The sequence below is a fragment of the Equus asinus genome, chromosome 4, assembly GCF_041296235.1.
Source record: "Equus asinus isolate D_3611 breed Donkey chromosome 4, EquAss-T2T_v2, whole genome shotgun sequence".
Lineage (NCBI taxonomy): Eukaryota > Metazoa > Chordata > Mammalia > Perissodactyla > Equidae > Equus > Equus asinus.
The window spans coordinates 29,566,619-29,588,840 of NC_091793.1; the positions used below are offsets into that span (position 1 = coordinate 29,566,619).

Sequence of the window (22,222 nt, forward strand, 5' to 3'; positions counted from 1 at the left end):
TGAATGGAGAAGCTAGTCTTGGTGAAGCCAACTGCTAAACTGTTTATTAGGAAAATTGCACAGGAGAAAGAGAGACAGAGAGAGATAAATAGAGAAACAAAGAGAGATAAAGAATGACAGAATAACCAAAATGAATATTAAATATAAAATTCAATACATGAAAAGATACACTTGCTCAAAAAATAGCTAACAATAGCAACAAAATCAGAAATAAATTCTCTCCAGGTCCAGATAATTTTATAAAGCAGTTGAGCAAATACTTTAAAATATAAATGAAGATACAACTTAAATTTAACAACATGAACTAAAAATAGAAATAAAATAAGCAAAAATTGGTTGCAGTAAAGCTAATTAAAATGTCAGAAATAAAAATACAGAGACTCAAAAAAAAAACATGCAATAGATGATATACACTTGTAAGTAGACCCAGTCAGGGGGAGAATTTCTGAATCGAAAATTCATATTGAGACATCACACAGAGTGTTGTACAGAGGCAGAAAAACTGAACATGAAATGCAATTAAGGAATTTGGAGGTTGAGAGGATATTCTATGACATAATTACTTTTTATCTATTTTTCCCAATTCCCTATTTTTTGTGTGTTTCTTGTCATTCATGGATGTACCAGCTACCTTAGCTTCTGGAAACTAAGGTATACCATAAGTGAAAAGATATCTTTCTATGTTTCTCTAAGAGTCATATACCGCCCAAATTCACAGTATTTGTGCTGTACAATCATCTCTGAAATAAATAAAATGGCCCAAATTTTTAAACAACAGGAAAGGACTTCTTTCATGCCTTTGATCTCACTATTTTCAGACTCTCTTTCCACTGCCAAACTCTCTCAGTTCTCCTGCATTTTGGTCTGACCAGCAGCATTCCATCCATGTGAAATCACAACAAAGCCATCAAAACTGTGGCGTTTCCATGCATATTCCCTCCCTCTATGAAATCTACTCCATAACCTCAGTAGTCTGATTTGTATTAGATCATGATTAGTTTGACAACCTAAACTATTTTAGTGAAGAATAGTTGATTGAGGTTTTCCCTTTCCCTATTGTTATTGGTATCACATATTTTGATCAGCTCCAATGTGGCTACATGTTTGCTTGTCTATATGCCATACAAGAAGTCTTTTGAAAGTTACATTTTCTTTTTTGTCTATCATACTGCTTTTTTCTCTTGAACACACCCTTAAATACACACACACACACACACACACACACAAATAAAATCAAATGTTTACCTTGCTCTGCTTCTTCCAAGCTTTCAACAAGTAAAAAATCTTGCTATACATTTCAAAACTTCGTTCTTTAATCACTTAGCTGCATTAAAGTTCTCAGTTTAAAGCAATATGCCCAAGATAATGGACTTAGTGAAATCTTACTATCTATTGAGAGAGTGAAGAAGGCAATTTCAGGCAAAGCCAAATATCTGATACTAAATCTCATTAGCCCCGTATCCACTCTTTTCTGAAAACCCAAGTGCCACGCTGTTAGCAATAAACTGAGATTCTAATGCCTTTCCAGAACTCCAAATTACAATATGTAAATCCAAGTGTAAATAATTAAATGTACATATATTTAACCTGAATTACTCCACAGACATGCTGTTCTCACCTCCTGCCTCCCATCAAACCTTGTCAGTTGTTGGTAAAATAGTAACATGGCACTAGAGAAGAAGGAGAAACAAAGGTAATTCGAATATTGTAGCCCCTGCAGTGCTTAATCTATAATGCAGAGAACACAAATCGTTGAATTGGAGCAATGACATGGTTACACCGAACAACACAACAAATGTCCCTTAGGGGACTAGCAGGAAGTAAATTGGGTTTGAGATGATGGTTCATTTACATTGTTGTAATTATTTAAATAATTAATTTCTAATGAAAGAAGCTAATGAAAGCCAAAGCCCCACTGAGCTGCAAATCCAAAATTCTCTTACACTAAATCGGAGCTGTTTATCCCCCATAGTATATTAGTAAATTTATTTAAGAAAAAAAATATTTTTAGGGGACAAGACTTAAATCACATGTGGCTTAATTGGTATTTTATTATTAGAATGTTTTAGTCTTACAGTATTGTAGGGGTTGCCTCTGTAGAGTTTTATTCCAACCCAGAGAAAGTAGATGTCTTTCTCCCAGCCAGAAAAGCCTGAAATGTTCATTTCCTATCCAGCTTGGGCAACCAAGAGCCCTACAGAAGTGTCAAGAAACTATGCAAGGTCAGGGCCAAGGAGATTAAAGGGACAGAAAGTTGCCAGAGGGCAGGGAATCTGGACATTAGGATAGCTGGAAGTCTGTAATAAACAGGGTAAAGATTAGGCATTAATCTGAGCACATTAAATAAAGTCTGTTGGTTAAACACCTCAAGCTCAGGTTAGACAGATAACTCTAGAGCCTCAGAAGGTTCTTAGATACAGAGGTCAACAAAAGCTGAGAATGTTGGTGAGGAAGCACAGAATCAAATATGTAAAAGGAGAATCAACTTGACTTCTTTGGCAGTTCTCTTTTTTCTTTTTTTCCTTGCCCATGAGAAGAAAAAAAAAGAGTAATACTGGGCTTGAGCACTTGAATGAAATTTTATGGAGAAAGTTTGAAAATTCAATAAATATACCATATAATTCTTTTCCTTATCTTTGTTATATCCTCACCTCATAGACAATCCTTCCTTCCAATTCTTTGGAAATGCTAGAACTAGTATCATTCTCTCTCTCCAAGAAACTCAGCATCTGCTCGGCTCTCACTTCTGTACAGGTAGCATTTTGCAACATATGTTCACTGTTCTGCAATATTGAGCAATGTAGACTCACTGTTCTCTACTCTCTTGATCTTCACCCCTCACTCCCAACGCCACACCCCCAATTTCCTCATTTCCTTAACTACTGTATCTCTTCATCTGAAACACATGCTATTCTACTTTCAAGCTACAACTGCCTATCCTTCATCTTCAAAACCCCAACACTGTCCTTCCATCTGGTCAAGATTTGTAGACAATTCATTTCTGTTTGCTCTAAATCTTTGCAGCTGTTGTTCTTCCTCACTCTCTTCTCTGGCTCTTCTTTGGAAACAAGATAACTTGTGGTTAATAGGATAATACATAGGTCAGAAATACTTGAATTTGAACTCCAACTTCCTCATTTTTTACATACATGGCATTTGAGAATTTCTTAATATTATTAAGATTCAATTTCTGTTTTAGTAAATAGTTATAAAATATTATTGTATGAGGCTGAAACAAATATTAAAGAGGCATTTCATATAAAGGAATTAATATAGTGCCTGAAACACTGTAAACACACAGTATATTTCACCAAGTATTAACACTAGTCTTCACCCATGTTTTATCAATTCAACAAGTATTAATATTAGTCTTCACCCATGTTTTATCAATTCAACAAGTATTAATATTAGTCTTCACCCATGTTTTATCACTTCAACTATTCTAATATACAACTTGGGTGTTTAGTTTTTGTTATTAACACTTTCCTTCCCATCACTACTCACTATCCATGGACAAGTTCATCTAATTATATAATTTCATCATCAAATGTTGATGACATACCTTTCCATCTTTGGTCCAAATTGCCATCTTTGGGCTCCAGAACATGTGTAACACATCTTATGGGACTGGTATGGTATGAATGTTACACCAAATCTCTTAGTGTACTCTCTTTGTTTTCCTGTGTGGTTGCTGCAGTAGCTTTTTAACAGCTCTCCTTTACTCCAGAATTTCTTCCTTCAAAACAAATCTAAACAAACAAAAGCAATTTTTACTGCTTTCAGAATGCTCTTTATAAAACTGAAATCTGATAATAGTACTTCTCTGCTTAAATTCTTTCAGAGGTTCACTGTAGTCTTCAAGAAAAGAAAATTCCCTAGCATCTATGCGCAGCCTTTCCTCTCTGTTTAGCATCATGGAGTCAAACTGACAGGACTCAAATCCATACTCAAATCCACTTCTTAACTCTCTGGCCTCAGACAAGTTACTTTACCTATCTAATATGCAGTAATCTAATAATGTAGCTCTCACTTTTCTATGTACTTTTATGTATCTTTACTTGGGCTTCAAATTCTGGAACTGTCTTTCTAACATACGTTTTTAGACTTATTTAAAGTAGTAGGTGGTACTTTGGTGGCACAATAAATGTTGAATGAGATGACTAATATCAATGTGTTCGTTGTTTTACAATAATGAATTATAATGCTTTAATTATAACTCATTAGATTCTCTCATGTCTTTTTGGTAGACCCTGTAATTTCCTCTTCAACATAAGGGATATTGAGAATTAGAGAGGTTAGCATCTTTCTCAAAGTCACATGTCCAGTTAATAGAATAACTAAGATTCAAATCCAGATCTCTCATTCTCTAAATTCTCTACTCTTTTTGCTTCTGCTCTGCTGTCTGTTAGAGGGAAAGCAGCTGATGCAGTTACGGAAGTTTCCATTCTTACTTTGAATTAGAACCCTCAGCTTTCATGTGGGATAAAACGTACAGCTGAATTTAATTTTCAACTAGGCAAGCACATGAGAATTTTATGCCACTGGATTGGTGTTGCTCAAACTATCACTTACGAACAACTTTCGTTAGACTCCCTAGGGGCGATTTAAAACACAAATCCTCACACCACAACCTAGATCTCCACATTAAGAATTACTGGGAGTATTTGTTAGGAAGACGATAACGCACACATAAAGAACGACTGGTCAAAAAGGAGGAATAAACATACAATTTTGTAATCACTAATTGTCCAGTTGCTAAATGTGTTGACCATAAGAGTAGAGAATATGTTTACTGCCAGATGTTTTGTCAAGCTTATGACTGGAAAAGAGATCAGGAAAATCACTTCAATAATCATTCTGTGGAGTCCACCTAAACTGAAAAGAGAAAGAGAAGGGAATAGAATTTCTATTTTTAATTGCTGGGACTATGTGACATATACTGCCAAAATTCACCGGTATCCCATTTCTCTCTACTTTCAGGCAAATGAGAGAATTGTACCTTCCCACTTGTAAAGTAAGACATGGCCACATGATTTGCTCTGAACAATTAAATATGAGTGGAATTTACATTTGATACTTCCGTGTGGAATCATTTAATTGTTCTTGTTCAACTTCCCAGGTACCTCTTCCCTGACTCCATGTGTAGGTGTGGACGTATACAATGAGCCATCATATGGATACCCACTCTTCAGGAGAGATGCTGAGGCTCACATCGAACATCAAAGAAGTAAGAACTAAACCTCTAAGATTTATTTTACATTTTTATTTTATTTTTTTGTTGTTGTTACCATTATATAAACTGTGTCAGTATGTTAACTGTTATAGGATGTGTTTAGATTATGTTTATTAAGTTAATTTTCTAAAAAAGAATCCAACAAATAACTAATTGAAAATATTCAAATTAATTACAACTAAAGAAGACATAGTTCGTCAGCTGGTTCACTTCAAAGAGTAGATTCCATTGCTTTCAGGAAAAAAAAAAAAATTCCTAACTTTGTTTCAGATAGTAGAATCCCCAAAGAGGCAAAGTAAAAACAATTAAGTGAAATAATCTTTAATACTGAAATTGTCATCAAATAATCAGATTAGCTTTAGGATGCATGCCACCAAAGTAGGTGTCATGGGATTTTCAAAGCTTAAAATTAATCTCCTTTGAACTCCATTTGACTCAAAGCAACCTTAATTACAATAGCATTTCCCAAAACTAAACCTCCTAATGCTATTCCAGACAGAGCTGGTTATTAAAAGATTTCAAAGATGCTTATTGATATGCGCATGGTATGATTTTCAAAAAGGCTATTATATTGAAAAGGAAATGCCAAAACCGTAGGAAGATGCAAATTATTAAAAGGCGTTCAGTTGATTGTTCTTGTTCTGTGTGGGTTAATGCTCTTGCTTTGTGTTTGAGTATCTTCCACATGCAGTGTATGAGGAAGGGGTTTAAATGGGTCCCATTTAAAATTTGAGGTGCCCAGAAATATACAGCAGAGCAGCTGCCTTGAAATCAACTTTTGCATCATTTTGCTCCGGAAAGATACCTGGATTAATCTATGAGCTGATTATAAAATTCAACAGAAAATTCAATATTCTCGTATTTGTTCTAAGAATTGATGATGTTAAGTCTGTGTGTGGGAGGGGTACATTTTACTTTTCTTTCTCAAGAAGCAATTGATGTCAGTCTGTTCTGGAAGAATATGGACAACAAAGTCTAAAGAAGTACTCTACTTTTCTTCCGCCCGTTTCATGATTGTTTCAGTTTAATGAAGCAAATTGTCTTTTCATTCATTCCACAGTTGAATATCTTGAATTTATTTTGTGTGAGACAGTGACGAGACATTTTGAAATGTGATGCACAAAACAAGATAGAGTTCCTGCCTCAAAGATGTTTTCATAGTAATGTGGGAGATGAACATTTAATCAATCACACAAAGCAACTAAAACATGAAACTGTTAAATGATCCACAGAGGCAAGATATAGAGTATTATGAAAGCATATAATCAGGGACTTCAGAAAAATCATTTTTGAGGACATGGCTCAAACTGATTAGGAGTTAATTAAGCAAAAGTGTGTGCATGTGTGTATGTACATGTGTGCATTTACACACATATGTGTGTACACTTAGAATTCCAGGAAGAGGAGATTATAGGTGTAAAGGCCTTGTTTTAACACGGAGCTCAGCAATTATGGCATATTGGAATGCAGCAATATGGCTGGCTGGAGCGGAGGAGGGTAGAGAAATGTGGCTCATGACGCGACTAGGAGAAGCAGAGGCCAGACACTACCAGCCTTATTAACACACTAAGATATTTTGACTCCTTCCATGATCTTTCCAAACTGAAATTTACCCTCAATTGCACCTATTCAATTTCTCAGAAAAAAGTCTCCTGTTTAACACCATACGGTTCAAGCATTGTCCTAAACTTTATGTTAGTACTTTACATAGGCATAAATGATAGCGGAAACTTGGAGGAGGGGAAAAGGAAGGGAGGAAAAAACTATTAATCAGCAGTTAAGAGAATGGTTGGCAGCAACAATTCTAAAAATATATGATAATTAATTATTCATTAATAATGAATAATTAAAATGCATTGAGCACTTACTCTGTGACACCACTTTACATGCCTTATCTTACACTCATTATCTGGCCAGGGAGATAGCACTATCAGTACCAATTTATCAACGGGCAGACTGGGGCACAAAGAGGGTAGGTTGTTTACCTAAAAGTCACAGCATTAATTAATATAAGAACCAGGATTTAAACTCTGCTCTCTTAGACTTCAAAGTTCATGCAGCCTCTCATTGTTCCTATTTAGCCTATGTGATGAAAGAGTGTCATTACTGTGAGAGAGAACAAGAGCAATTTGTCTGTGAAAGAAATATCAAGTGTTTTCAATGTGTGCTTTCAATCTCTAAAATTATATTCAAATGTTTATCAAGAGGTTTCAAGACTAAACACATCCCAATTTAAAAATTGCCTTCTACTTTGTTCAATTCTTCCAAAGAAGGAAGGCAAACTGCTCTCTAAATTCCAAAAGCTTTCATTCAACCTCTTAATGATTAAATATGCCAATAATATGACATGAATACAATATAATTTCCCAAAACGTAGATAATCTGATCCTACAAAAATCTTTATAATCGTGGTTGGATTACCTTCATAATACTTCATTTGGATCCATTTACAGCATTACCAGTGTTTGGAATGATATTAATAGTATTGGTGTGGGAAGCTTACCATTCATTATACTAGTAAAAGCAACATTATATATTACATACAATTCATATTTCAGATTGAAAAGTGTTTTCCATTATTACTAAACAATTTTTTCTGAACAAGTTCTTATTATGAAATTATTTCAACAAAAGTATTCCAAAAACAGCTAAAATATTTATATGTCTTCTCATTGTGATTTCCAATAACAAGTTCCCAAATTTGTGGAGCCACAGCCTGCTTAGGTGTCAAACACAATAATGTCATTTTTATGTTTTATAAATATGAAGAAAGATATTATCCATCCTGGGAAAACTTTCATAAAAAGTTAGAAACCTTATATATTTGTATTAACACTCTCAGGACAGTGAAATACAAATTAGAAATATTAAAATGGAGCTTTTTAATATCCAGCCTATTTTTTATTAATAGACTTTACCTTTTAGACACTTTTAGATTTACAAAAAAAATTGAGCATACAGTACAGAGAGTTCCCATATTACACCCATATTAGCACACAGTTTCCCTTATTATTAACATCTTATATTATTATGATACATTTGTTACAATTAATGAACCAATATTGATACATTATTAACAAAAGTCTATAGTTTATTTGGATTTCCCTATTTTTTACCTAATGTCTTTTTTCTGTTCCAGGATCTCATCAAAGATACTGGGATACATTTAGTTGTTATGTCTCCTTAGGCTCCTCTTGGCTGTGACATTTTCTCAGATTTTCCTTATTTTTGATGATCTCGATCGTTTTGAGGTGTATTGGTCAGTTATATTGTATAAGCAGCCTCTCTATTGGAAGATGTTTGATTATTTTTTCCATGATTAGACTAGGGTTATATAGGTTTTTGAGAGGAAGATCACAGAAATAAAATGTCATTTTCATCATATCATATCAAGAATGCATGCTATCAACATGATTTATAAGTTTTGATGTTGACCTTGATCCCCTGGCTGAAGTAGAGTTTGTCGGGTTTGTCCACTGTACAGTTATTTATTTTCCCCTTTTTTCCACACTCTGTTCTGGGGAGGAAATCACTATGTACAGCCCACACTTAAAGAATAGGACATATACTCCCTTCTTTAGGGTGGGTATCTACTACCAAATTTAATTAAAATTCATCTGCACAGGAGATTTTTCTCCTCCCCTTGTATAGTTATTTATTCATTTATTTATATCAGGATGGACTCATGGATATTTACTTTATGATTTGGGTTATAATACCATACTATTATTTATTTGTTTTGTTTCTCAAATTGTTTTATCTTTGCCATTGGGAGCTCTTCCAGTTGATTGCATCGTTCTTTTAACATATCTCCATCAATGGGATTTTTGTTTATCTGTTTGGTTTTTTTTTCTTTTTTTTGAGCACTTCCTTACTTTCTGGCACTGTAAGATACTTCATTCTCATATGGCATATTTCCTGCTTCAGTCCTAGAATTAGCCATTTCTCTAAGGATCCCTGATTTATTTTAATGTAGAATGATATTAGAAACCAAGACCTGGGTGCTAGATGTGTTTGTTGATACTGGGGGGCCATTTCCTTTAGGCCATCTCAGTGGACAGAGTAAGAAATATATGTGTATATTTTGACCCATGTGTATACACATATCTATAGATACTCCTGTATGTATCATCTTTATATTAAATTAAATATAAGTTCTTATGATGTCTCCAACTCTAATCCATTACCACAGTGATCACTCTAACCTCCTTCCCTTGATTATCTGTAAATTTCCACTCTAACAGTAAGGAACCTAGATCCCAGATGGGAGCTAGCTGGGATGGATCCGCCACACATTTATGTAATTTTCCAGTTCCAATATACATGTATAGCAGTATCAGAATTGTTAACCCATACCCTCCTCAAAAACAATTTTCTCGAATAGAATACAGTGCTTATGTAAAGTTGATTTTGCCTTTAATTGTTTCCAAAGTTACTTTTGTTGGCACCTTTTCACTCTTCCCCTTCAGGAGGTTTTTTCATACATTTATAACACAGTTAGATTATCTCATCATAATCTGCATTCTTTCCTAGGATCCTCTAACTCCTAAAGAATTTTTAAAAATTTATATACATTCAGATTAACTCTTTGTGTTGGAAAATTCTTTGGGTTTGAACAAAAGCATAATGTCATGTATCTACCATTTCAGCAACCTACGGAATATTTCACCACAAAGTTATTTTTGCTCAGTGATAATATTCATGTCAGGAAAAGAAAATTTGTCTAAATGTTTATCAGGGCCCTTGAAAAGTATCATCATCAGAACGAATGTTGTACTCTTTATTAGATGATAATGATTGGAAAACAATGTATTTATTGTTATTGATATTATCATTAAAATTATTATTATCATTATTAAGGCAAATTCTATATATAAACTAATTAAAACACTGGGCCCTTTTAGTGAACTTATGGACAATAATATCAGGAAACATACCAATTTTGAGTGTTCTGATAAAGTATTGTGTTAGAAACAAATTTAGCACAACTCCAAGAAACAGCTTGTATATATCTTGTCCTGGAAATAATTCTCTCATGTATTGTCTGAAATGATTGTGCAATAAGTTTATAGCTTGGAGATATTTTTGAATACAATTTTTGTTTGAGCAATATTTTTGCTACTTTTGAGTCAGTCTCTGTGCCTACCGTGAGTTCAAGAGACTTGCGAAAAGGATTATGCTTTGCAAGCAACGAATAATTATTTTGTTGGATCAATATAGTAAGTAATGAAATAACTGATTTGTAAAATAGTTTGGAGGAAAAGCAATCAAAATGATATCCTAAAACTTAACAGACTATTAAATAAGCACAATTAGTTCTTTAACTCAGAATTCAGGCTTTCATAAGTCTTGGGACTTCAGGTTTGAAAAACAAGCAATCAAGAAAAATCTATTTCCCTTTTAAAAATTTGTATCACCCATAGAAATGCTTTTCTACAACATAAGATATTTCTGCATAAAGCACAATGTCTGCGTTCATTTTTTTGTACTGTAGATTTTTATCTTAAAAAGTATCTTCAGGTCTTATATCTCAAAGAAATGACATAATTTATGCTATATTGCACACTAAACTTTAGTTCTTTAATGAATGATTATAAATGTTGATGTCTTTGTAATTCAAATGTATGTTTATCCATATACAAAAGTGGATTCAATTACTTAATATAAGGAACATTTTCTAACAAAAAGATGTTCAAAAATACAAAGGATTTCCTGTGGAAAGCGTCAATTACTCCATCACTAGATGAGTTCATCAGGCAAAAGTTTTATGATCACTTATGAATATGTTTTAAAACATTATACTATGAGATAAGGATGTAGAAAATAACAAGATTGAGCTCCAGCCCACAGTATGCATACTTCCTAATAGGGTAGACAAAGACAGAAATAAGAGACTGTAATGAGTAACATAGGTACAATTATGGACGACTATATGGTGATATAGGGAAATACTGCAGCCCATAGTAGAAATAGGTCAAATTCAAATGTCAGTTTTCCCCCATTCCTTCCTACTTTCCTTCCTTTCTTTTTATTTTTCCTTCCTTCAGAACAGAGGTAAAGAAGGAAAAGTGTGTGCATGTGGATAAACATTTTGAAGGGAACTCTCTGTGGATGTTTTATATTTTTGCTATAAAATATGTATGCTGTACATATGATTGGGGGGAAGCATATGAAAGTTAGAAAGATAGGCACATTAGTTTTGGAGATCAGAATAGATGATTAATACTTTAAAAATCAATAACTATTATTGAAGTAAAGTAGCATCACGTACCAATGGATTCAATGAGAAATCCATGATAACAAAGCAAAAATAGGAAAAAAATAATAAACTATGGGATGATGCCAGTTTACGTATGGCAGAGAAGAAACACATAACATCCAAGAAAACATGTTACTTCTCTGAATTCATTTCCTACCATTTTTTCTTTTGCCTGCTCTTTTCTAGTCTTATCAACCTCTTTGCTCGCCCTCATAAAAGCTAAACACATTTCTTCTTCAGAGCCTTTATATTTGCTATTCTTGTGTCTAGAAGAATATCTTCATAGCTCACTCTTTAATATCCTTCAGTTCTCTGCCCAAATGTCCCCTTATCAGAAAGCCCTCACTGGGCCATGGTCTATTTTTAAATATAAGTGCTTTTTCTCTCTATCACCTTATCCCGCCTTGTTCTTCTCTGTAGCACATCTTACCACCACATACATATTTACTTATTATCCTGTTGTCTATGTTCCCTGACTGGAATTAAAGCTACAGGACAGTAGTCATTGTTTGGTTCGTTGCTATATTACCTGTACCTGGAATGGTGTCTGAGAAAGAGTGGGTATTCATTACATGTTTGTTGAATGAATGGACACAATCCTTTTCACACGGAAAATAAAATGAAGGCAGAAGAAAACTTCAGAGTGCATCTTTTATATAATTGATCATCCCATTCAGACTTGGTAAGGAGGCAGGTAGAATATGTGGACTGGGATATCAGAGGTGAATCGAGGAACCATGTATCACAAAATAGACAAAGAAAGAAAAGAATTGTAGGTTTAATAATAGAAGACTGGGGTTAAAGAAGAGAAGTTTAGAGATCTTATTCAGCTCTTGGCAGTAGATAAGATTTTTGTAATGAAATGTTACAAAAAAGGTAATGTTATAAAAAACATCTACAGGTAATGGAAAATACAGTGAAAGAAAAGGCAATTCAAGTATACGGGGTAAAGGAACTAAGAATCTAAATGTCATCATTATACAGGTAGAAGAAGAAAGACTGAGGAGCAGTTATTCATTTCACTGAAACCTAGATAAATGTTTCTGCATCATCCCAAATAATGGTATTGAGGATGGATAGAAAAACGGATTGACAGTTTCAGTGAATTTTAAAAGGCATGCTTTGTGAATGATGGTGGCAGACCAACGATAGACAAATGGCAATAGGAAATAAGATAGATTCTAATTCTCTTCTTTTGAAGTAGAAGACGGAATGCTTTCTCTTGCTGATTTTAAGAGTAGTTGTATTTTTAGAGCAAAGTAAAATTTCAGTAATGATATGAGGAAATAAGAATGATTTTAAAAATAAAAATGGGAGATTTTGAAAGCATTTATTCATAAAGGAAAGGAGGCTAGAAACAAGATGTTTGTGGATGGGAATGAGCCTGGATTTGGGAAGGTTTCAAGTATAGGAGGAGAAAAAATTTGTGTAGGAATAAACCTAGAATGGTTATGAGGAGCAAATGAAAATATTGGGTGTGAAAACTCACTTTGTAATCTAAAATGCCTTTTACAAACACAAGGGAATAAATCATGCACATGGATAAAAAACACTAAAAATAAACTGTATCCTCTTGGCCAGTATGCACATCCTCTCACATCCCTCTCCCCCGCCTCACTACATTTCAACCACGCTGACTCATTTTCGCTTCTGAAACTCATCACGCACTTGCTGACCTCAAAGTCTTTGCAGTTGCTATCTCTCCATCTGCTTCTTTTATTTCCTGATTCATCTATATGAATGGCTCCTTCTAATCTTATTTAAATATCACCGACTAACTGTGATAAGGTACAGGAGATACCACATCAAACAAGAACCTTCATCAAGTGCAAAGTAAATATATATTCAGATATATGTTGTAATGGGGTAGGAATTCAGAACATACAGGAATTGCATATTACCCAAGCTTTAGAGGCAAAGGAAGTTATCATCTGGGTTGCACCCTAATGGACGAGTTGATGTTAGATGCAAGTGATGAAAGAATAGAGGACAGGATGTAAGAAGATTCAAAAGTGAGAGAGAATATGGCCCATCCAAAGAACCACAATGCCTGGAGAATACTAAGTGTGTATGTGTGTTTATGTGTAGTGAGCACTCTGAAACTATTTCTGGCAAAAGTAGGCATTAAAAAAACCAACTTTCATTTAATGCTAGATCTTAACTGATCTTTCTGTCTCCACTCTTGCCCCCCGTGTTTATCCTCCACTCAGCAACCATAGTAATCTTTTTAAGCATAGGTCATATTTCAAGCATTCTCTACAACAGAGGTTTTGCACTCATTATTTCCTTTGCTTAGAAGTTTCTTCTGAAAATTTCCAAGGGCTACTATTTTATTCCATCCTCTGTTCAAATGCCAGCTCCTCAGAGAGGGCTAAACTGACCAGCCTATGTAAAATAACACTCCCCCTTTCCGATCAATATCATTCTATCATCTGCCCCTGCTTCTGTCTGTATCCCACCCTCAATACGAACATCATAAGAGTAGAAATTTGTCCTTTTTTTCAGCGCTATATCTTCAGTACATATGCCTGACCCATTGAATGAAGAAACTAGTACATATTTGTTGAAGTAACTAATTAATAAACTCATATTTGCTGAAGAAATGAACAGATGAGAGTGGAAATGTAAAAGACAGTTATATATAGTAAATGATTTTGTATTTTGGGTCAAGGAGTTTGCTTTTTATCTTGAGGAAATGGAGCACCAAAAATTGTCTTATGCAGGAGTGAGACTTCATCAGTTTAATTTCCAAAAGATGACCATGGCTAGAGGGTAGAAAGTAAATTACAGGGTTAAAATTGGTGTCAGGGTGCCCAGGTAAAAAGGCTGTGGCAACAATGTAGACAAAAGAGAAAAGGGGCTAGTCAAAGAGTAAGTGGCAGAGGAAATGGAAAGAAGTAATCATATCCTGGAGACAGTCTAAATGTGACTGAGTGGTTGACATTGGAAGTGGGGTAGATACTAAACCAGAGGAAGGAGGCAACCAGTTTACTCAGGACTTAGCTTAAGTAGCTGCACTGGGGGTGGAGACCTTTACTAAGGTCCAGGAAAAAATCAGGCATTAGTTGATTAGGGGAAGTATGGGTATTTGTGTCACACTGCATTTCAAGTTTTGCAGGAAATAACAATAAGCAGTTGTGTAAATAAGAAAGGAGTTTAGGAGAGACAATCAAAGCAGAAATATATATTTGAGCGTCATTAGTAGAGAGTTGGTAACTAAAGCCAATGGAATTGGTATCCTATCTCAAAGAAAGTGGATAAAGAGAAAGCAGAGATCAGAAGGCAAACTTCATGAGAACATAGGCACCCAAAGTATTGGGAAAGAACAAGAAGCCCACAAAAGAGACTGAGGGAAAAAAGGCTGGAAATCAAATAAGAGAGAATTTCAAGAAAGAAGCAGTCATCAGTTTCAAAAGATACAGGAAATGAAAGGAAGATAGAGACAAAAATGTTTTCATTCTTTTTAACAGCAAAAAGACCACTGTGGTGAGTGAAAAGGAGCAGAGCACAGATTTCAGGAAGTGTAAGAATGTGAGGGAAAATAAAGAAAACCACACGTTTAGGTAACTTTGTCATGAAGAAGGAGAGAGAGAAAGGGCCCTAGATAGGAAGTGATGTCATGTGGAAAGAGGATATTTTGTGATGAAAGGTACTCATGACTGCTAAAACAAAGACTAAAAAGAAATGGTAGACAAGAAAATGTAGCTAATCCATCGAAGTAAGTGTATATTTAATAGACATAAGAAAAGAAGATAACATCCAGGGCACAGGTAGAGCTGTTGGTCTTGTACTTGAGGAAGGAAATCTATTCACTGTGACAAAGATGTCAGGAAGAAAGAACCAATGGGCAGTAATTCAAGGAAATGTTTACTGAAGGCACTCATTCCACTAAGTAGGTGAAATCTTCTGAGTGTGAGGCGAAAGACAAGTTGTTAGCAGATTGGATGGAAAAAGTTTAAAACAGTTGCTGGTGAAAAAGAACTCACTAAAGAAATTAAAATAATTTCAGAGTGGAAACTTAAAAACCCATTGAGGACAGAGACAGGTAGAGACAGAGCATCAATCTGGAAGAATACATGGTTTCCTTCAACACAAGACATAGGCATAGGAGCAGAGACAACAGTGAAGTAGTTAAGCCTTTTCTCCACAAGTAGAAAAGAAAGGCAAAAGCAAGAAGGCAAGAAAATGTAGGTATCTGCAAGAATGCAGTTAAAGTTGTAAACATTGGGCTCTAATCCGCCAAGAAAAGGACTTAACTACAAGAGGGAGGAGTTGGAGATGAAGAATGAAAGATATCAAAGGAGTCAAAGTTTAATAAAGTTGATTGAACAGAACTTGAGAAATGATATGACATGATGTGATATGATAGCAAAATTTTTTCAGCCTAAAATTTAATGAGCATTCTGGAACAAGGTATAGTGATTGGGGTTGAGCATAAGGGTAATCGCTGGAGTTGGTACTTGTCTTAGCTTCATAAACTTGACCTGGGCAGATAGTGAGATTTTTTTTCATCTCTGCTTGATATTAGAAGTATAGGTTTTATGGCAAACCTATTATGCTGCACCTAAGACCAATAGGTAGCTGAAAATTTCTATAATTCTACTTAGTATTATACAAGCTCTTCTTATCAAGTTGTTCCCTGAGATCCAAAGTGCAAATGACAGCCCAAAATTCTTTAGGCATTGTCAAACTCTTAGAAAAATATTTTGTATTCTTACTGGTATTTCTACTTTGGCAGAGTTCCCAATTCCTACATCTGCTTTTATTCCAGCAAAGCCTATTTCCAACTGAGAGTCTCAGAGTTCTGACACATGATGCCCTTGCTATGTCAGGGGAAAGAGAAACGACTTGTCTTATTTTAAAAAGAAAAATGTTGTCTTGGTTATAGACGTAAGAAAAGCACACTTCCTTAAATTGTAAATCAGAGATTCGAATTAGCCAATTCTCCTTAGTCCTCATACTGCCCCCAGCCTAAAGGAAACAAAAATAAATAAATAAAAATCGAGAAAGGAAGGACACTTAGGATAGAAATTAGATACTATTTCTTAAAAAAAAAAAAGTACACGAAGTCTCTTTAAAAACTAGTAATCAGGGGCTGGCCCCGTGGTATAGTGGTTAAGTCTGGCACACTCCACTTCAGCAGCCCAGGTTTGCAGCCTTGGATCCCAGGCCTGGACATACACCACTCATCAGCCATGCTGTGGCAGTGATCCACATACAAAGTAGAGGAAGACTGGCACAGATGTTAGCTCAGGGCAAATCTTCCTCAGAAAAAAGTAAAAACAAAAACTAGTAATCATTAAATGTATGGAATGTTTGTACTTGATCCTAGTTTATTCATAAATTATTTGTGTGTGTGTGTGTGTGTATGTATATCCATCTGCACATGCATTCATGAGTATGTATGTGCGTATATGTATATATGTAGATACTGTATATCTTGTATATAGTATACTATATGTATACTATTTCTATTTATATACTAATAGATACTGTATATCTTGTATATAGTATACTATACGTATACTATTTCTATTTATATACTATTATGAATATATACGTATATGTATGAGTTTTAGTTATAAATTATTTTAATTTTTCTTTTCATCTGTCTTTTTAGTGACAACTCACATTGAATATATCATTCACATTTCTTAGTTGCAAGCAACAGAAACTAATTCATATAATTAACAACCCCTTCCCAAAAAAGGAATGCATTACAAGGATACTGGGTAGCTCTCAGAATATCAAGAAAGAAACACATCCCAAATCATGCCATAGAACTGGCTCCAAAGACAGTAATACTGCGGTCACTGAGCTGGCGCTAATTTCACCAACAGCCGTCGACACTCCACTACTCATTGAATGACTAAATCTGCTCCCTTTGGAAGCAGACACAGATTGACCACTGCTCCCACCCTTCATTTAAGAGATCTGATGTAGTGTTTGCATCATTAGCTTATATCCAAGGCGTGCCAACAGATGCATCAGTTTGGTAAAGCCCGGGCTGCAATGATGCACACTAGATAGAAGGAGCCTAGGAAAGTAGAGATCTTGGTAGAACGCAGTTCCAACATTTTTACACTGAAACTCCTATTTCATCAGAGAAAGAAAACATGTCATGAAACCTTATTCTGTTAATATAGTCATGCATCACTTAAAGACAGGGATACCTTCCAAGAAAAGCGTCGTTAGATGATTTCATTGTTGTACGAGCACCATAGAGTGTACTTACACAAACCTAGATAGCATAGCCCATCACACACCTAGGCTACATGGTACTAATCTTATGGGACCATTGCCATATATGAGGTCCACTGTTGACCGAAATGTCCTTATGCAGCACATGACTGTACTAATCTTTCTGTCCTACTAATTCAAAGATTTCAGGAGTAAATAGAAGTTAAGGAAATAAAAAGCTTTTACTTTTTCCAAAGGAGAGGGATTTCCAAATTTTCCTTTCAATCTCTAAAATCAACAAATCAAGACTTGAAAACAAATAAATATGGCAGAATTTAGGTATGTTTAAATATTCCTGAACATATAAGAAGAGATTAATTCTGCAGATTCCATCAATTTATAAATCAGTTAATTAATATACTGTGATACTCTTTTCCCTCTTTTTCAACTACGTGTCCTCTTCTACCCCACCAATCAGTTAGAAACTGGTCCAGCAAAGAAAATAGTTATTTTATTCACAATCTTTTTTTCTTTTTAAAGATTGGCACCTGAGTTAACAACTGTTTCCAATCTTCCTTTTTCTTCCTGCTTTTTCTCCCCAAATCCCCCCAATATAGTTGTATATTCTAGTTGTAGGTCCTTCTAGTTGTGGCATGTGGGACACTGCCTCAATGTGGCCTGATGAGTGGTGCCATGTCCACACCCAGGATCTGAACCAACGAAACCCTGGGCAGCCAATGGGGAGCGTGTGAACACAACCACTCGGCCACAGGGCCAGCCCCACAATCTTTTAATATGAGGAATCAGTTAAACAAGTTTTGAAGAACTTTAAAACAAAAATAGGACACTGAGGTGACAGAGATAGTAACTGCAGGAAACAGTTACCACCCACAGGGATGGGGGAAGAAATTGGTGTTACTAGGACCTAGGATCCTGGAAGAGAGGATTCACAGAGCTGGGAAACAGGATGGTGAGGAGGGGAAAGCCTGATTCATGCTGCTCCCTCGGAGGCAACACAATGAGGCTGGTCCTAAAAGTAACAAAGGAGGAAAAATAATAATAATAATTAAAAATAAAAACAAGAAGTGAACCAGCTGCTGCTGCCAAGGTGAAAGGTCATTCCTGGCATTCCATTTTCCCTCTGACTAAAATCCTCATTGGTAGAAAATAACAGGGAGCCCTCTGGGAATGGAAAAATATAGTTTGCAGAGATACAGCTGCATTATCACAAAGCAGAGCATAAAGACGGGGTTTGGATCTCAGAGATGCAGGTTTCCCTCACTCTCCAAAAGTAAAGCATTGCTGCGAAACCTTTCATGAGCCAAAATGGCATAAAGTGAAGAAGCAATTACCATAATTTATATGGAAAAATTTTTGAGCATTCCAAGACCCAAAAAATAACCTACCAAATCATACCAAATAACACATAAAACCCAAAATAACACCTTTAATAATCTTCTAATAGCATATTAATAGTAGGAATTATGTGGTACATATACCAACGTACAACATATGTACATTGTAGTTTCACTTACCAGAACCAGGAAGACAGCGAGCAGGCTGGAAGGCTGAGAGGTGGAGGTGGTGGTGATGGCGTGCTAGGCTGAGTGGAAGCTGGGGTGGTGGGAGGTACAGGAAACTGAGGTAGAGGAGAGAGAAGAAGAGGGATATCTATTAAGATCTTACTGCATCTGAATCCATCAAGGCAGGCAGGTCACTAACGTCTACACCTGCTTCTGTGTCTGCCTGCCTTGATGTCGAAGATCAAGGTTCATCGTCTGCTGTGGCTGATGTGGAAAGCTTGAAATAATGAGAGTGTGCTTGACTTCTTAGCCTCTATAACAGTTCACTGCAAAACAAATGCTGAATGCTATTTTCTCTTTTCACCTTTTAGCGTAAAAGCAAAATCCTTTTTGGATTTCCTTTGGTTAGTGAAAGCAGGTACTAGTGTAGGTCTTTTGTAAAAGTGAAGTGGAGTGAAGCTAAATTTCAGATTTCAGGGGAAACCTGTAATAGTTTAATAACTAGCAAATCTGCTTTCCAATTGAACAGGTCACTATATAGCTGATGTTCTTTAACCTTATAAATCCAAAAGTAATTCTACTCTTCTAAACATTTTACAAATGTTAACTGTCTATGATCCTGAAAATAACCTAAATATAAAAAGACAATTTGCTGTTACTCTCTAAAAGTCGTCAAACTTCAGTCATTTTCCATGAGAGATGGAAATTCAGAGTGGACTTTACTTCTAGGCCTGGCTTTGTACATCTTGGATCTTTCATTAACTTTTTTTGCCTGAAAGTTTTCTTCTATGTAATGTGATTTACAGATATTCTCCAAGTGTTCACAGAGGCATTATGTGGATCAAAATAGAAAATATATGTTGACAAGTTTTCTAATACAAATATTCCTTAAAAATCATTCAAATATTTAGGCACAGGATGGAATTTGACTTTCTCTCCATTTTTTTCCAGATCTCAGCGAAATCTCTGGTGCAAAAGACTATAATCCCAGTGCCAGAACGATTGAGAAATGTCTGCTGGACCTACTGACGATGAGAAGACTCTGAGGGTTGATCTGCAACCATACAACCTGGCTAGGAAAATATAGAACCTGTGATAGTACAGCCAACTAATTGCCATTATTTTAGGGAGAGAGAGAGAAAAAAAAAAAAAGATTGTAGGCAAACTGAAGGTGTTGGGTAGAGACAGAACAACTAATTTACCCCTTTTTTTTTTTTTTGAGGAAAATTAGTCCTGAGCTAACATCCACCACCAATCCTCCTCTTTTTTGCTGAGGAAGATTGGCCAAAAGCTGACATCTGTGCCCATATTACTCTATTTTATACATGGGACATGGCCTGATAAGCACTATATAGGTCTGCGCCCAGAACCTGAACCCCAGGCCGCCAAAGAGGCACGTGCAAACTTAACCACTGCACCGCTGGGCCAGCCCCAGTTTACCACTTTTCCTGCTAAGAATCAGTATAATTTGAAAATAGTGGCAAAAGATGCTTGAAGGATGACTTTGTAGCCAGAAGAACATCCACAGTGTAGAAGGGACTTAATTCAGAGTGTAGGGGTATGTCAACTCACATCTGATGGTAAAGCTGGGCAAAAGGAAATGGTATGTGGAAAGGTGGCCCTTAATTAAAGAGCTTCGTGATGCAGAAATGTTTACCCTGATGTGTAACCTCATAACTTTAAGAATCTAGTTCCAATCACTTTTTCCCCAGACTTTTGGATCACTGAAATAATAAAGTGATTTTTTGTTTTACAGTAGACTGCCACTAGACTGATTAAATTCTGAGAAGACGGTGAGTGAAATAATTTGGATAATGAATAAAACCATGAAAAATCCACCTTTCTTGCTCGTTTGCTAAAAGAGATCACAAGAAAATTCTCCTTATTCAAGGATGAATGAATTATATGAAACTCCCAAGCAAAAATCCAAAACCAAGCAATAACAATGACAACAACTACCATCACAACAAAAACATGAGACAAAAGATTGGGATTAATTCAGTTCTCAAGATTCAGCAATAGCATGATTTTGCAAAATATTTAAGAAGGACACTAAAAATCTGTAAAGGAAGATTAAAATAATAGATATTAAATCCATAAGAAATTTTATTTCTGACCAAGATGAAATAACAACTAATGAAATTATTTTTCCACTAGAAACAACTGAAAGACTAGAAAATATATGGGATAATGGTTTTCACATTGTTTGACATCAGGCAACAAAGAACTATAAAACCTTAGAAATGGGAACCAGTGAGGTGGCCCTGACGATTGACCCAGCTCACTGCCTTGAGGGAGTTTCTGAGCCCAGAGGGCTTCATCGGTCAATTCTACCAAACGCTGAGGAAAAAATAATACTGATTTTCATAAACTCTTCCAGAAATTGGATGAGGAAGGAATACTTCCCAATTCATTCTGTAAGGTCAGCATTTTTCTGATATCAAAACCAACAAGAATACAAGTTTAAAAAACAAAGTCTGCTACAGAACACTGTCCCTCATGAACACAATGCAGAAATTTGAAGCAAAATTCTAGAAAATAGATTTCAACAGTATATAAAAAGGATAAAACTTCATGACTAATTGGGTCTATCTCACGAATGTAAGATTATTTTCATATTTGAAAATTAATGTAATTCACCCTATTAACAACTCAAAAAATGAAAACTATGTTGTCAATTCAATAGATGCAGAAAAAGCATTTGGCAAAATCCGACATCTTTTCCTAAGAGAAAAAAACTATCAGGAAATTTAGAATGGAATTTCCTCAACTTAATAAAAGGTATCAACAAAAACTCTACAGCTAGCATCATAATTAGTAGTGAATACTGAACTTTTCCCCTATAAGATCAGGAACAAGACAGGATGCCTGCCTTCACCACTTTTACTTAACAACAGACTGGCAGCTCTACCCAGCTCAATAAGGCAAGAAAAAGAAATTAGAAGCATTCAGATTGAAAAGAAGGAATTAAAACTGTTTGTTTTATAGATGACCAACTCATCTGTGTAGAAATTCAGGGGAAATCTA

The 22,222-nt window shown here is 35.3% G+C and overlaps 1 long non-coding RNA gene across 2 annotated transcripts in view; it reads left to right on the forward strand.

Moving 5' to 3' along the window:
• The window catches only part of LOC139045161 (uncharacterized), a 302,752-nt gene extending 281,191 nt beyond the window's left edge, over nucleotides 1–21,561 (forward strand). For both annotated transcript variants that reach the window (XR_011503041.1, XR_011503042.1), the window contains 2 exons: nucleotides 5,120–5,227; nucleotides 20,147–21,561. This is a non-coding gene — a long non-coding RNA (uncharacterized lncRNA). The remainder of the gene's footprint in view (nucleotides 1–5,119; nucleotides 5,228–20,146) is intronic.
• Nucleotides 21,562–22,222: the final 661 nt, after the last annotated feature.